Source organism: Channa argus, chromosome 21 (assembly GCF_033026475.1).
Source record: "Channa argus isolate prfri chromosome 21, Channa argus male v1.0, whole genome shotgun sequence".
NCBI classification, from domain to species: Eukaryota; Metazoa; Chordata; class Actinopteri; order Anabantiformes; family Channidae; genus Channa; species Channa argus.
The window spans coordinates 18,777,240-18,790,086 of record NC_090217.1 but is presented as its reverse complement, the minus strand read 5'-3'; the positions used below and the strand labels follow the sequence as shown (position 1 = coordinate 18,790,086).

The 12,847-nt window shown below is 46.0% G+C and overlaps 14 non-coding genes across 14 annotated transcripts; 5 read left to right on the top strand and 9 right to left on the bottom strand.

Annotated features, from left to right (window-relative positions):
• Positions 1-744: 744 nt before the first annotated feature.
• On the bottom strand, positions 745-826 carry trnas-uga (transfer RNA serine (anticodon UGA)). The gene has a single exon. It is a non-coding gene; the product is annotated as a tRNA-Ser (tRNA).
• Positions 827-1,358: 532 nt separating this feature from the next.
• trnae-cuc (transfer RNA glutamic acid (anticodon CUC)) lies at positions 1,359-1,430 on the top strand. The gene has a single exon. It is a non-coding gene; the product is annotated as a tRNA-Glu (tRNA).
• Positions 1,431-1,913: 483 nt separating this feature from the next.
• Positions 1,914-1,995, bottom strand: trnas-cga (transfer RNA serine (anticodon CGA)). The gene has a single exon. It is a non-coding gene; the product is annotated as a tRNA-Ser (tRNA).
• A 1,136-nt stretch (positions 1,996-3,131) lies between these two features.
• On the bottom strand, positions 3,132-3,213 carry trnas-uga (transfer RNA serine (anticodon UGA)). The gene has a single exon. It is a non-coding gene; the product is annotated as a tRNA-Ser (tRNA).
• A 533-nt stretch (positions 3,214-3,746) lies between these two features.
• Positions 3,747-3,818, top strand: trnae-cuc (transfer RNA glutamic acid (anticodon CUC)). The gene has a single exon. It is a non-coding gene; the product is annotated as a tRNA-Glu (tRNA).
• A 1,901-nt stretch (positions 3,819-5,719) lies between these two features.
• Positions 5,720-5,801, bottom strand: trnas-cga (transfer RNA serine (anticodon CGA)). Its single transcript has one exon. It is a non-coding gene; the product is annotated as a tRNA-Ser (tRNA).
• A 1,297-nt stretch (positions 5,802-7,098) lies between these two features.
• Positions 7,099-7,180, bottom strand: trnas-uga (transfer RNA serine (anticodon UGA)). Its single transcript has one exon. It is a non-coding gene; the product is annotated as a tRNA-Ser (tRNA).
• Positions 7,181-7,712: 532 nt separating this feature from the next.
• Positions 7,713-7,784, top strand: trnae-cuc (transfer RNA glutamic acid (anticodon CUC)). Its single transcript has one exon. It is a non-coding gene; the product is annotated as a tRNA-Glu (tRNA).
• A 483-nt stretch (positions 7,785-8,267) lies between these two features.
• trnas-cga (transfer RNA serine (anticodon CGA)) lies at positions 8,268-8,349 on the bottom strand. The gene has a single exon. It is a non-coding gene; the product is annotated as a tRNA-Ser (tRNA).
• A 1,136-nt stretch (positions 8,350-9,485) lies between these two features.
• trnas-uga (transfer RNA serine (anticodon UGA)) lies at positions 9,486-9,567 on the bottom strand. Its single transcript has one exon. It is a non-coding gene; the product is annotated as a tRNA-Ser (tRNA).
• A 533-nt stretch (positions 9,568-10,100) lies between these two features.
• trnae-cuc (transfer RNA glutamic acid (anticodon CUC)) lies at positions 10,101-10,172 on the top strand. The gene has a single exon. It is a non-coding gene; the product is annotated as a tRNA-Glu (tRNA).
• A 484-nt stretch (positions 10,173-10,656) lies between these two features.
• trnas-cga (transfer RNA serine (anticodon CGA)) lies at positions 10,657-10,738 on the bottom strand. The gene has a single exon. It is a non-coding gene; the product is annotated as a tRNA-Ser (tRNA).
• A 1,147-nt stretch (positions 10,739-11,885) lies between these two features.
• On the bottom strand, positions 11,886-11,967 carry trnas-cga (transfer RNA serine (anticodon CGA)). The gene has a single exon. It is a non-coding gene; the product is annotated as a tRNA-Ser (tRNA).
• Positions 11,968-12,086: 119 nt separating this feature from the next.
• On the top strand, positions 12,087-12,158 carry trnae-cuc (transfer RNA glutamic acid (anticodon CUC)). Its single transcript has one exon. It is a non-coding gene; the product is annotated as a tRNA-Glu (tRNA).
• The last annotated feature ends 689 nt before the right edge of the window (positions 12,159-12,847 follow it).

The following is a 12,847-nucleotide window of genomic DNA, read 5'->3' as shown; positions in this document are numbered from 1 at the left end:
TTCCAGAGATATTACTGCATTTACCGGCGTCCTCGTGGCTTGGAGTGTTTACATTTCTCCCACATCTGAATCCACAAAGCCATATTGTTATTGTTCATCCCCAAACTCTGCCATTTGACCACATACTTTCAGACCATGCGCTACGTGAATGCGTGTGTGTAGCACCACCCCTTAGGAAGCAAATCCCACCTTCCACTTGAACAATGGGAAAAAAGGGTCAAAGTTAAGGCTTACGTAGTAACAGGATGTGAACCTGCGCTGGTAATCTCCAGTGCACGTCGAGTCTATGGGGTTGAGCACGGGGACGAAACTGCTTCCAACGGGAACATAGGATGCTGTCCCGGAACTGTTGGACTTTGACATATGAAGCCTCTAAGCGGGGATGACGTCAAGCACCGTCAAAGACAGTCCACATGTGAACTCTTGGCCGAAAGAATGCGCCAAGTTTTTTACATGGCATCAGTCAAAAGAGACTGCGACATAAGGAGCAGGTCAACCGCTCGTTTGGATCACAACAGGAGCCAAAATTGTCATCAATCTATATTTACTTAGCTGTTGCATAGAATACTCAAATAATACGAGATCAATAGTCACAGGCCTTGCTGCTAAAGTCCATCAGGAACATTATTTGTTTTTGCCGCTTAATTCAGCTCAGGTGCGTTGGAAATGTCTGCACGTGTTATCTCCCTGGAGAAACCCATTATCACTGGAACACTGGGAAGAAAGGGCCAAAAGGGAGGCGTACGTAGCTGACAGGATTCGAACCTGCGCGGGGAAACCCCAATGGATTTCAAGTCCATCGCCTTGACCACTCGGCCACAACTACTCAAAGATTGGAGGTGGGCTGCTTTCCTGGCATGACTGAACTTTGACAGCGTAAATCACACATCGGCCACAATGTCAGGGAGCGTCAAGGAAGCTCCACATTAGAAATCTTGACCTAAACAGAGGGTAGACTTATTTACAGAACATGGGTCGAAACAAAAGGAGCTGTCAACCATTTTTTTTTCATTTACAGGAGGCGCAATAATTATTAGGAATTATTACTAAAGTTGCTGTTGCACTGAAAATGGAATTCAAATGAGATAACGGACTTGTTTTATAGAGAGGCCAATGAATTTGACAACAATATTTAACCTTTCAAAAGTGCAATCGTTGTATTATACATTTTGTGAATACCAAAGTTGGACCTGAGACCCCTATACTGTAGCGGCTAGGAGTCTCGCTCAGGGAATGCTGACCGGCAGCAAGCCTCTGCTGCTTTCAAATGCGAAATAACGAGGTGTAACGACCAAATTTGTGGGAGCCTGACTACTGGGTTATATAGTTTTCATTCTCGCTCCTTCCCGTCTTGACTCTCCCTGATGGTCTAGTGGCTAGGATTCGGCGCTCTCACCGCCGAGGCCCGGGTTCGATTCCCGGTCAGGGAATTAGATCACATTGATGCTCTCCAATAACAATCTCCTGCAACTGTTTCCTTGTGCTTTTAGATCTCCATCACATCATTCCACACTTTGACACATTTCAGTTGGGCTGATAAGTACAAATTCTATATGAACTGAAGATGAATAAATACACCTCTCTCAATGTTGAAAGATGTATAGAAGGGGGCCCGCTTTTGTTGCTCCCCATCACATTTAAAGAACAACGTACAGTTGCCAATGTAGCAGCTGGTATAAAAACGGAGGATCCCAACTTGCATACAGACCCGGCTGATGGATTGACAGTTTTGAGGGGTTTTGCTGTAATTCATTGACTAAACCTCCAAGTCATGGGAAATGATTTAGAAGGCCTACTTGGACAATGCATTGGCTAGGAATTCAGGAGCGTTGGGAATGTCTGCATGCGTTATCTCCCTGGAGAAACCCATTATCACTGGAACACTGGGAAGAAAGGGCCAAAAGGGAGTGATACGTAGCTGGCAGGATTCCAACCTGCGCGGGGAAACCCCAATGGATTTCGAGTCCATCGCCTTGACCACTCGGCCACAACTACTCAAAGACTCAAGCCGGGCTGCTTTCCAATGCGAACTAACGAGGTATAACGACCAAACTTGTGGGAGCCTGACTACTGGGTTATATTGTTTTCATTCTCGTTCTTTCTCCTCTTGACTCTCCCTGATGGTCTAGTGGCTAGGATTCGGCGCTCTCACCGCCGCGGCCAGGATTCGATTCCCGGTCAGGGAAGTTGCTCAATTTGATGCTCTCCAATAACAATCTCCTGCAACTGTTTCCTCGTTCTTTTAAATTTCCTTGACATCATTCCTCACTTTGACACGCTTCAGTTGGGCTGATGAGTACAAATTCTATATGTGCTGAACATGAATAAATACACCTCTCTCCATTTTGAAACATGTGTGGAAGGGGGGCCACTTTTGTTGCTCTGTAATTCACTGGCTAAACCTCCAAGTCATGGGAAATGATTTAGACGGCCTACTTGGACAATGCATTGCCTAGGAATCCCACAGAGGGGTCGTGGGCTATGCAAGCAGCTCTGCACCCATATATACCCCCGACACTTTGAAGCTACGTCTTCAAATGTCAGCTCCTTCCAGAGACATTACTGCATTTACCGGCGTCTTCGTGGCTTGGAGTGTTTACATTTCTCCCACATCTGAATCCACAAAGCCATATTGTTATTGTTCATCCCCAAACTCTGCCATTTGACCCCATACTTTCAGACCATGCGCTACGTGAATGCCTGTGTGTAAAACCTCCCCTTAGGAAGCAAATCCCACCTTCCACTTGAACAATGGGAAAAAAGGGTCAAAGTTAAGGCTTACGTAGTAACAGGATGTGAACCTGCGCTGGTGAACTCTTGGCCTCTAAAAAGCACGCGCCAAGTTTTTTACATGGCATCAGTCAAAAGAGACTGCGACATAAGGAGCAGGTCAACCGCTCGTTTGGATCACAACAGGAGCCAAAATTGTCATCAATCTATATTTACTTAGCTGTTGCACAGAAAACTCAAATAATAGTCACAGGCCTTGCTGCTAAAGTCCATCAGGAACATTATTTGTTTTTGCCGCTTAATTCAGCTCAGGTGCGTTGGAAATGTCTGCACGTGTTATCTCCCTGGAGAAACCCATTATCACTGGAACACTGGGAAGAAAGGGCCAAAAGGGAGGCGTACGTAGCTGACAGGATTCGAACCTGCGCGGGGAAACCCCAATGGATTTCAAGTCCATCGCCTTGACCACTCGGCCACAACTACTCAAAGATTTGAGGTGGGCTGCTTTCCTGGGATGACTGAACTTTGACAGCGCAAATCACACATCGGCCACAATGTCAGGGAGCGTCAAGGAAGCTCCACATTAGAAATCTTGACCTAAACAGAGGGTAGACTTATTTACAGAACATGGGTCGAAACAAAAGGAGCTGTCAACCATTTTTTTTTCATTTACAGGAGGCGCAATAATTTTTAGGAATTATTACTAAAGTTGCTGTTGCACTGAAAATGGAATTCAAATGAGAAAACGGACTTGTTTTATAGAGAGGCCAATGAATTTGACAACAATATTTAACCTTTCAAAAGTGCAATCGTTGTATTATACATTTTGTGAATACCAAAGTTGGACCTGAGACCCCCTATACTGTAGCGGCTAGGAGTCTCGCTCAGGGAATGCTGACCGGCAGCAAGCCTCTGCTGCTTTCCAATGCGAAATAACGAGGTGTAACGACCAAATTTGTGGGAGCCTGACTACTGGGTTATATAGTTTTCATTCTCGCTCCTTCCCGTCTTGACTCTCCCTGATGGTCTAGTGGCTAGGATTCGGCGCTCTCACCGCCGCGGCCTGGGTTCGATTCCCGGTCAGGGAATTAGATCACATTGATGCTCTCCAATAACAATCTCCTGCAACTGTTTCCTCGTTCTTTTAGATTTCCTTGACATCATTCCTCACTTTGACACGCTTCAGTTGGGCTGATGAGTACAAATTCTATATGTGCTGAACATGAATAAATACACCTCTCTCCATTTTGAAACATGTGTGGAAGGGGGGCCACTTTTGTTGCTCTGTAATTCACTGGCTAAACCTCCAAGTCATGGGAAATGATTTAGACAGCCTACTTGGACAATGCATTGCCTAGGAATCCCACAGAGGGGTCGTGGGCTATGCAAGCAGCTCTGCACCCATATATACCCCCGACACTTTGAAGCTACGTCTTCAAACGTCAGCTCCTTCCAGAGACATTACTGCATTTACCGGCGTCCTCGTGGCTTGGAGTGTTTACATTTCTCCCACATCTGAATCCACAAAGCCATATTGTTATTGTTCATCCCCAAACTCTGCCATTTGACCCCATACTTTCAGACCATGCGCTACGTGAATGCCTGTGTGTAACACCTCCCCTTAGGAAGCAAATCCCACCTTCCACTTGAACAATGGGAAAAAAGGGTCAAAGTTAAGGCTTACGTAGTAACAGGATGTGAACCTGCGCTGGTAATCTCCAGTGCACGTCGAGTCCATGGGGTTGAGCACGGGGACCAAACTGCATCCAACGGGAACATAGGATGCTGTCCCGGAACAGTTGGACTTTGACATATGAAGCCTCTAAGCGGGGATGACGTCAAGCACCGTCAAAGACAGTCCACATGAGAACTCTTGGCCGAAAGAATGCGGCAAGTTTTTTACATGGCATCAGTCAAAAGAGACTGCGACATAAGGAGCAGGTCAACCGCTCGTTTGGATCACAACAGGAGCCAAAATTGTCATCAATCTATATTTACTTAGCTGTTGCACAGAAAACTCAAATAATACGAGATCAATAGTCACAGGCCTTGCTGCTAAAGTCCATCAGGAACATTATTTGTTTTTGCCGCTTAATTCAGCTCAGGTGCGTTTGAAATGTCTTCACGTGTTATCTCCCTGGAGAAACCCATTATCACTGGAACACTGGGAAGAAAGGGCCAAAAGGGAGGCGCACGTAGCTGACAGGATTCCTTTCAATAGTGCAATTGTTGTAATATACATTTTGTGAATACCAAAGTTGGACCTGAGACCCCCTATACTGTAGCGGCTAGGAGTCTCGCTCAGGGAATGCTGACCGGCAGCAAGCCTCTGCTGCTTTCCATTGCGAAATAACGAAGTGTAACGACCAAATTTGTGGGAGCCTGACTACTGGGTTATATAGTTTTCATTCTCGCTCCTTCCCGTCTTGACTCTGCTTGATGGTCTAGTGGCTAGGATTCGGCGCTCTCACCGCCGCGGCCCGGGTTCGATTCTCGGTCAAGGAATTAGATCACATTGATGCTCTCCAATAACAATCTCCTGCAACTGTTTCCTTGTGCTTTTAGATCTCCATCACATCATTCCACACTTTGACACATTTCAGTTGGGCTGATAAGTACAAATTCTATATGAACTGAAGATGAATAAATACACCTCTCTCAATGTTGAAAGATGTATAGAAGGCGGCCCGCTTTTGTTGCTCCCCATCACATTTTAAAGAACAACGTACAGTTGCCAATGTAGCAGCTGGTATAAAAACGGAGGATCCCAACTTGCATACAGACCCGTCTGATGGATTGACAGTTTTGAGGGGTTTTGCTGTAATTCATAGACTAAACCTCCAAGTCATGGGAAATGATTTAGAAGGCCTACTTGGACAATGCATTGGCTAGGAATTCAGGAGCGTTGGGAATGTCTGCATGCGTTATCTCCCTGGAGAAACCCATTATCACTGGAACACTGGGAAGAAAGGGCCAAAAGGGAGGGATACGTAGCTGGCAGGATTCCAACCTGCGCGGGGAAACCCCAATGGATTTCGAGTCCATCGCCTTGACCACTCGGCCACAACTACTCAAAGACTCAAGCCGGGCTGCTTTCCAATGCGAACTAACGAGGTGTAACGAACAAACTTGTGGGAGCCTGACTACTGGGTTATATTGTTTTCATTCTCGTTCTTTCTCCTCTTGACTGTCCCTGATGGTCTAGTGGCTAGGATTCGGCGCTCTCACCGCCGCGGCCAGGATTCGATTCCCGGTCAGGGAAGTTGCTCATTTTGATGCTCTCCAATAACAATCTCCTGCAACTGTTTCCTAGTTCTTTTAGATTTCCTTGACATCATTCCTCACTTTGACACGCTTCAGTTGGGCTGATGAGTACAAATTCTATATGTGCTGAACATGAATAAATACACCTCTCTCCATTTTGAAACATGTGTGGAAGGGGGGCCACTTTTGTTGCTCTGTAATTCACTGGCTAAACCTCCAAGTCATGGGAAATGATTTAGACGGCCTACTTGGACAATGCATTACCTAGGAATCCCACAGAGGGGTCGTGGGCTATGCAAGCAGCTCTGCACCCATATATACCCCCGACACTTTGAAGCTACGTCTTCAAATGTCAGCTCCTTCCAGAGATATTACTGCATTTACCGGCGTCCTCGTGGCTTGGAGTGTTTACATTTCTCCCACATCTGAATCCACAAAGCCATATTGTTATTGTTCATCCCCAAACTCTGCCATTTGACCACATACTTTCAGACCATGCGCTACGTGAATGCGTGTGTGTAGCACCTCCCCTTAGGAAGCAAATCCCACCTTCCACTTGAACAATGGGAAAAAAGGGTCAAAGTTAAGGCTTACGTAGTAACAGGATGTGAACCTGCGCTGGTAATCTCCAGTGCACGTCGAGTCTATAGGGTTGACCACGGGGACGAAACTGCTTCCAACGGGAACATAGGATGCTGTCCCGGAACTGTTGGACTTTGACATATGAAGCCTCTAAGCGGGGATGACGTCAAGCACCGTCAAAGACAGTCCACATGTGAACTCTTGGCCGAAAGAATGCGCCAAGTTTTTTACATGGCATCAGTCAAAAGAGACTGCGACATAAGGAGCAGGTCAACCGCTCGTTTGGATCACAACAGGAGCCAAAATTGTCATCAATCTATATTTACTTAGCTGTTGCATAGAATACTCAAATAATACGAGATCAATAGTCACAGGCCTTGCTGCTAAAGTCCATCAGGAACATTATTTGTTTTTGCCGCTTAATTCAGCTCAGGTGCGTTGGAAATGTCTGCACGTGTTATCTCCCTGGAGAAACCCATTATCACTGGAACACTGGGAAGAAAGGGCCAAAAGGGAGGCGTACGTAGCTGACAGGATTCGAACCTGCGCGGGGAAACCCCAATGGATTTCAAGTCCATCGCCTTGACCACTCGGCCACAACTACTCAAAGATTGGAGGTGGGCTGCTTTCCTGGCATGACTGAACTTTGACAGCGTAAATCACAAATCGGCCACAATGTCAGGGAGCGTCAAGGAAGCTCCACATTAGAAATCTTGACCTAAACAGAGGGTAGACTTATTTACAGAACATGGGTCGAAACAAAAGGAGCTGTCAACCATTTTTTTTTCATTTACAGGAGGCGCAATAATTATTAGGAATTATTACTAAAGTTGCTGTTGCACTGAAAATGGAATTCAAATGAGATAACGGACTTGTTTTATAGAGAGGCCAATGAATTTGACAACAATATTTAACCTTTCAAAAGTGCAATCGTTGTATTATACATTTTGTGAATACCAAAGTTGGACCTGAGACCCCTATACTGTAGCGGCTAGGAGTCTCGCTCAGGGAATGCTGACCGGCAGCAAGCCTCTGCTGCTTTCAAATGCGAAATAACGAGGTGTAACGACCAAATTTGTGGGAGCCTGACTACTGGGTTATATAGTTTTCATTCTCGCTCTTTCCCGTCTTGACTCTCCCTGATGGTCTAGTGGCTAGGATTCGGCGCTCTCACCGCCGAGGCCCGGGTTCGATTCCCGGTCAGGGAATTAGATCACATTGATGCTCTCCAATAACAATCTCCTGCAACTGTTTCCTTGTGCTTTTAGATCTCCATCACATCATTCCACACTTTGACACATTTCAGTTGGGCTGATAAGTACAAATTCTATATGAACTGAAGATGAATAAATACACTTCTCTCAATGTTGAAAGATGTATAGAAGGGGGCCCGCTTTTGTTGCTCCCCATCACATTTAAAGAACAACGTACAGTTGCCAATGTAGCAGCTGGTATAAAAACGGAGGATCCCAACTTGCATACAGACCCGGCTGATGGATTGACAGTTTTGAGGGGTTTTGCTGTAATTCATTGACTAAACCTCCAAGTCATGGGAAATGATTTAGAAGGCCTACTTGGACAATGCATTGGCTAGGAATTCAGGAGCGTTGGGAATGTCTGCATGCGTTATCTCCCTGGAGAAACCCATTATCACTGGAACACTGGGAAGAAAGGGCCAAAAGGGAGTGATACGTAGCTGGCAGGATTCCAACCTGCGCGGGGAAACCCCAATGGATTTCGAGTCCATCGCCTTGACCACTCGGCCACAACTACTCAAAGACTCAAGCCGGGCTGCTTTCCAATGCGAACTAACGAGGTATAACGACCAAACTTGTGGGAGCCTGACTACTGGGTTATATTGTTTTCATTCTCGTTCTTTCTCCTCTTGACTTTCCCTGATGGTCTAGTGGCTAGGATTCGGCGCTCTCACCGCCGCGGCCAGGATTCGATTCCCGGTCAGGGAAGTTGCTCAATTTGATGCTCTCCAATAACAATCTCCTGCAACTGTTTCCTCGTTCTTTTAAATTTCCTTGACATCATTCCTCACTTTGACACGCTTCAGTTGGGCTGATGAGTACAAATTCTATATGTGCTGAACATGAATAAATACACCTCTCTCCATTTTGAAACATGTGTGGAAGGGGGGCCACTTTTGTTGCTCTGTAATTCACTGGCTAAACCTCCAAGTCATGGGAAATGATTTAGACGGCCTACTTGGACAATGCATTGCCTAGGAATCCCACAGAGGGGTCGTGGGCTATGCAAGCAGCTCTGCACCCATATATACCCCCGACACTTTGAAGCTACGTCTTCAAATGTCAGCTCCTTCCAGAGACATTACTGCATTTACCGGCGTCTTCGTGGCTTGGAGTGTTTACATTTCTCCCACATCTGAATCCACAAAGCCATATTGTTATTGTTCATCCCCAAACTCTGCCATTTGACCCCATACTTTCAGACCATGCGCTACGTGAATGCCTGTGTGTAACACCTCCCCTTAGGAAGCAAATCCCACCTTCCACTTGAACAATGGGAAAAAAGGGTCAAAGTTAAGGCTTACGTAGTAACAGGATGTGAACCTGCGCTGGTGAACTCTTGGCCTCTAAAAAGCACGCGCCAAGTTTTTTACATGGCATCAGTCAAAAGAGACTGCGACATAAGGAGCAGGTCAACCGCTCGTTTGGATCACAACAGGAGCCAAAATTGTCATCAATCTATATTTACTTAGCTGTTGCACAGAAAACTCAAATAATAGTCACAGGCCTTGCTGCTAAAGTCCATCAGGAACATTATTTGTTTTTGCCGCTTAATTCAGCTCAGGTGCGTTGGAAATGTCTGCACGTGTTATCTCCCTGGAGAAACCCATTATCACTGGAACACTGGGAAGAAAGGGCCAAAAGGGAGGCGTACGTAGCTGACAGGATTCGAACCTGCGCGGGGAAACCCCAATGGATTTCAAGTCCATCGCCTTGACCACTCGGCCACAACTACTCAAAGATTTGAGGTGGGCTGCTTTCCTGGGATGACTGAACTTTGACAGCGTAAATCACACATCGGCCACAATGTCAGGGAGCGTCAAGGAAGCTCCACATTAGAAATCTTGACCTAAACAGAGGGTAGACTTATTTACAGAACATGGGTCGAAACAAAAGGAGCTGTCAACCATTTTTTTTTCATTTACAGGAGGCGCAATAATTTTTAGGAATTATTACTAAAGTTGCTGTTGCACTGAAAATGGAATTCAAATGAGAAAACGGACTTGTTTTATAGAGAGGCCAATGAATTTGACAACAATATTTAACCTTTCAAAAGTGCAATCGTTGTATTATACATTTTGTGAATACCAAAGTTGGACCTGAGACCCCCTATACTGTAGCGGCTAGGAGTCTCGCTCAGGGAATGCTGACCGGCAGCAAGCCTCTGCTGCTTTCCAATGCGAAATAACGAGGTGTAACGACCAAATTTGTGGGAGCCTGACTACTGGGTTATATAGTTTTCATTCTCGCTCCTTCCCGTCTTGACTCTCCCTGATGGTCTAGTGGCTAGGATTCGGCGCTCTCACCGCCGCGGCCCGGGTTCGATTCTCGGTCAGGGAATTAGATCACATTGATGCTCTCCAATAACAATCTCCTGCAACTGTTTCCTTGTGCTTTTAGATCTCCATCACATCATTCCACACTTTGACACATTTCAGTTGGGCTGATAAGTACAAATTCTATATGAACTGAAGATGAATAAATACACCTCTCTCAATGTTGAAAGATGTATAGAAGAGGGCCCGCTTTTGTTGCTCCCCATCACATTTTAAAGAACAACGTACAGTTGCCAATGTAGCAGCTGGTATAAAAACAGAGATTCCCAACTTGCATACAGACCTGGCTGATGGATTGACAGTTTTGAGGGGTTTTGCTGTAATTCATTGACTAAACCTCCAAGTCATGGGAAATGATTTAGAAGGCCTACTTGGACAATGCATTGGCTAGGAATTCAGGAGCGTTGGGAATGTCTCCATGCGTTATCTCCCTGGAGAAACCCATTATCACTGGAACACTGGGAAGAAAGGGCCAAAAGGGAGGGATACGTAGCTGGCAGGATTCCAACCTGCGCGGGGAAACCCCAATGGATTTCGAGTCCATCGCCTTGACCACTCGGCCACAACTACTCAAAGACTCAAGCCGGGCTGCTTTCCAATGCGAAATAACGAGGTGTAACGACCAAACTTGTGGGAGCCTGACTACTGGGTTATATTGTTTTCATTCTCGTTCTTTCTCCTCTTGACTCTCCCTGATGGTCTAGTGGCTAGGATTCGGCGCTCTCACCGCCGCGGCCAGGATTCGATACCCGGTCAGGGAAGATCCTCATTTTGATGCTCTCCAATAACAATCTCCTGCAACTGTTTCCTCGTTCTTTTAGATTTCCTTGACATCATTCCTCACTTTGACACGCTTAAGTTGGGCTGATGAGTACAAATTCTATATGTGCTGAACATGAATAAATACACCTCTCTCCATTTTGAAACATGTGTGGAAGGGGGGCCACTTTTGTTGCTCTGTAATTCACTGGCTAAACCTCCAAGTCATGGGAAATGATTTAGACGGCGTACTTGGACAATGCATTGCCTAGGAATCCCACAGAGGGGTCGTGGGCTATGCAAGCAGCTCTGCACCCATATATAACCCTGACACTTTGAAGCTACGTTTTCAAATGTCAGCTCCTTCCAGAGACATTACTGCATTTACCGGCGTCTTCGTGGCTTGGAGTGTTTACATTTCTCCCACATCTGAATCCACAAAGCCATATTGTTATTGTTCATCCCCAAACTCTGCCATTTGACCCCATACTTTCAGACCATGCGCTACGTGAATGCCTGTGTGTAACACCTCCCCTTAGGAAGCAAATCCCACCTTCCACTTGAACAATGGGAAAAAAGGGTCAAAGTTAAGGCTTACGTAGTAACAGGATGTGAACCTGCGCTGGTGAACTCTTGGCCTCTAGAAAGCACGCGCCAAGTTTTTTACATGGCATCAGTCAAAAGAGACTGCGACATAAGGAGCAGGTCAACCGCTCGTTTGGATCACAACAGGAGCCAAAATTGTCATCAATCTATATTTACTTAGCTGTTGCACAGAAAACTCAAATAATACGAGATCAATAGTCACAGGCCTTGCTGCTAAAGTCCATCAGGAACATTATTTGTTTTTGCCGCTTAATTCAGCTCAGGAGCGTTGGGAATGTCTGCATGTGTTATCTCCCTGGAGAAACCCATTATCACTGGAACACTGGGAAGAAAGGGCCAAAAGGGAGGGATACGTAGCTGGCAGGATTCCAACCTGCGCGGGGAAACCCCAATGGATTTCGAGTCCATCGCCTTGACCACTCGGCCACAACTACTCAAAGACTCAAGCCGGGCTGCTTTCCAATGCGAAATAACGAGGTGTAACGACCAAACTTGTGGGAGCCTGACTACTGGGTTATATTGTTTTCATTCTCGTTCTTTCTTCTCTTGACTCTCCCTGATGGTCTAGTGGCTAGGATTCGGCGCTCTCACCGCCGAGGCCCGGGTTCGATTCCCGGTCAGGGAATTTGCTCATTTTGATGCTCTCCAATAACAATCTCCTGCAACTGTTTCCTCGTTCTTTTAGATTTCCTTGACATCATTCCTCACTTTGACACGCTTCAGTTGGGCTGATGAGTACAAATTCTATATGTGCTGAACATGAATAAATACACCTCTCTCCATTTTGAAACATGTGTGGAAGGGGGGCCACTTTTGTTGCTCTGTAATTCACTGGCTAAACCTCCAAGTCATGGGAAATGATTTAGACGGCCTACTTGGACAATGCATTGCCTAGGAATCCCACAGAGGGGTCGTGGGCTATGCAAGCAGCTCTGCACCCATATATACCCCCGACACTTTGAAGCTACGTCTTCAAATGTCAGCTCCTTCCAGAGACATTACTGCATTTACCGGCGTCCTCGTGGCTTGGAGTGTTTACATTTCTCCCACATCTGAATCCACAAAGCCATATTGTTATTGTTCATCCCCAAACTCTGCCATTTGACCCCATATTTTCAGACAATGCGCTACGTGAATGCCTGTGTGTAACACCTCCCCTTAGGAAGCAAATCCCACCTTCCACTTGAACAATGGGAAAAAAGGGTCAAAGTTAAGGCTTACGTAGTAACAGGATGTGAACCTGCGCTGGTGAACTCTTGGCCTCTAGAAAGCACGCTCCAAGTTTTTTACATGGCATCAGTCAAAAGAGACTGC